A 3,054-nucleotide genomic window follows, 5' to 3' on the forward strand; every position below is an offset into this window, starting at 1 on the left:
GGTGGTGATGCACAAGATACATTTAGAGGAGAAGGCCAAGCCATCGAGGGAGCCACAGAGAAGGTTAAACCCAACTATGCAAGAGGTTGTGAGGGCTGAAGTGATTAAGTTGTTGGATGCAGGGATCATTTATCCAATCTCGGATAGCAAGTGGGTAAGCCCAATTCATGTTGTGCCAAAGCGGGCTGGATTGACGGTAGTAAAGAACAAGGATGACGAGTTGGTCCCAACTCGTATTCAGTCAGGATGGAGAGTTTGCATAGACTACCGCAAGCTAAATGCCGCCACAAGGAAGGATCATTTTCCACTCCCATTCATTGATCAGATGGTGGAACGTTTGGCTGGGCATGCATACTATTGCTTCTTGGATGGTTATTCAGGATATAACCAGGTCCCTGTGGACCCCGAAGATCAGGAGAGGACGACATTTACCTGTCCTTTTGGGACTTTCGCCTACCGTCGCATGCCCTTTGGGTTATGCAACGCACCCGCTACTTTTCAGCGGTGCATGATTAGTATTTTTTCTGACATGGTAGAGCGTTTCTTAGAGATTTTCATGGACGATTTCTCTGTCTTTGGTTCATCCTTTGATGAGTGTTTGCACCGCCTGACTTTGGTATTAGTGCGGTGCAAGGAGAAGAACCTGGTGCTCAATTGGGAGAAGTGCCATTTTATGGTCAAGCAAGGTATTGTATTGGGGCACATCATATCTCAGAGGGGGATTGAGGTTGATAAAGCGAAGGTGGATTTGATTTCCAACCTTCCACCCCCACGTACAGTGAAGGAGGTTCGCTCTTTTCTGGGCCATGTAGGATTCTACAGGCGGTTTATCCAAGACTTAGCAAGATTGCCAGGCCTTTGTGCAAGTTGTTGGTGAAGGATGCCCCATTTGTATTTGATGAGGATTGCCAGAGAGCATTTGGGGACCTTAAGAGCATTCTGACGTCCACACCCATTATTCAGCCACCCAATTGGGGTGTACCTTTTGAGATCATGTGTGACGCATCGGATTATGCCGTTGGAGCTGTTTTGGGGCAGCGTATTGATAGCCTCCCCCATGTCATTTACTATGCGAGCAGGACTCTGAACGATGCACAACTCAACTACTCCACCACGGAGAAGGAGTTGTTGGCAGTCGTTTTTGCGCTAGACAAGTTCAGATCCTATTTGCTAGGATCTAAAGTCATCATCTTTTCGGATCACGCAGCATTGAAGTATCTTTTTTCCAAAAAAGATGCTAAATCTCGTCTGATCCGATGGATTTTGCTACTTCAGGAGTTTGACATAGAAATTCAGGACAAGAAAGGTTCCGAAAATGTGGTGGCGGATCATTTGTCTAGATTGACTGTGGATTACACTGAGGACGCCAGCCCCATTTCGGAGACTTTCCCTAATGAGCAATTGATGCACATTGCTCATGAGCCCGCACCATGGTTTGCTGACATAGTGAACTATCTTGTCACCGGCCAACTGCCTCAGCAGTGGGGGCGACAAGATAGGTCCAAATTTTTGTCCGTGGTGAAACATTTTTTCTGGGACGATCCTTACCTGTTCAAGTATTGTCCCGATCAGATCATTAGGAGGTGTATACCTGAGCATGACCAATCCAATGTCATCTCCTTTTGTCATGATCATGCTTGTGGAGGCCATTTCAGTGCTAAGAAGACCGCTGCCAAGATTTTGCAGTGTGGATTCTATTGGCCTACCCTTTTCAGAGACGCCCACGCTTATTGTATATCTTGTGAGTGTTGTCAAAAGCTAGGGAGTATCTCTAGAAGGAATATGATGCCCCTCAGTCCCATTCTGATTGTTGAGATTTTTGACGTATGGGGCATCGATTTCATGGGACCTTTCCCGAACTCCTTTGGCTATCTGTACATCTTGGTTGCTGTGGACTATGTGTCCAAATGGGTGGAAGCGGTTGCATGCAAGACCAATGACCATAGAGTTGTGGTCCAGATTTTGAGAGACACTATCTTTGCTCGTTTTCGTACACCTCGAGCAATTATAAGTGATGGAGGTAAGCATTTTTGCAATCGGATTTTTGAGCAGTTGATGAAGAAGTATTTCATCACACATAAGGTTGCCACCCCGTATCACCCACAGACGAGTGGACAGGTTGAAGTTTCCAATCGTGAGATCAAGCATATTTTGGAAAAGACGGTAAACCCCAATCGAAAAGATTGGTCTATGCGATTGAGTGACGCACTGTGGGCATATAGGACAGCTTTCAAGACCCCGATTGGGATGTCACCCTATCGGCTTGTGTACGGGAAGGCATGTCATCTTCCCGTGGAGTTGGAGCATAGAGCATATTGGGCCATCAAGCAGCTGAACTTCAATCTTTTGAAGGCTGGCTCACAAAGGAAGCTCCAACTCAATGAATTAGAGGAGCTGAGGAATGATGCTTATGAGTCTGCACGGTTGTACAAGGCACAGATGAAGAAGGCTCATGACCAGAGCATTTTGAGACGATCTTTTGAGCCTGGTGAGAAAGTCCTTCTTTACAATTCACGGCTGCATCTTTTTCCAGGCAAGTTGAAATCTCGGTGGACAGGCCCATTTATCATTCGGACAGTTTTTCCTCATGGGGCCATCGAGATTGAGGATCCTCAGAATGGTAACACCTTCAAGGTAAATGGACAGAGATTAAAACCATTCTTAGAGTTGAGGAGTAAGGAGATTGAGACGACATTGTTGGAGGATCCGAGTTATTCTGAGTGATTGTCGTCTTTTGTGGAGAGTCTGGCTGAAGACTTAAAACTTAGCGCTTGTGGGAGGCAACCCTCATTCTTTCCCTTACCATTTTATCTTGTTTGTTTGTTTCTGTTCTGTTTTTCAGGGCAAGTGTCTGCCATTCAAGTTTGGGGGAGCATTCTCCTATGTTACACCCGACTTGGGCCACGCACCTGGTATTGTATCTCTGGACCCATTGGGGACAATGTGTCATTTTAGTTTGGGGGTGGGGTAGACATTTCTTTGTCTTTTTCCTTAATTATTCGTGTTGTTTTGTTATATATATAAGAAAAAATAAAAAATAAAAAAAATCTGCTA

General features: G+C 45.4%; 1 pseudogene; it reads left to right on the plus strand.

The window, feature by feature from the left end:
- Nucleotides 1-2,731, plus strand: part of LOC132175517 (uncharacterized) — a 4,290-nt pseudogene extending 1,559 nt beyond the window's left edge.
- Nucleotides 2,732-3,054: the final 323 nt, after the last annotated feature.

The sequence above is a fragment of the Corylus avellana genome, chromosome ca3, assembly GCF_901000735.1.
Source record: "Corylus avellana chromosome ca3, CavTom2PMs-1.0".
Classification (NCBI taxonomy): Eukaryota; Viridiplantae; Streptophyta; class Magnoliopsida; order Fagales; family Betulaceae; genus Corylus; species Corylus avellana.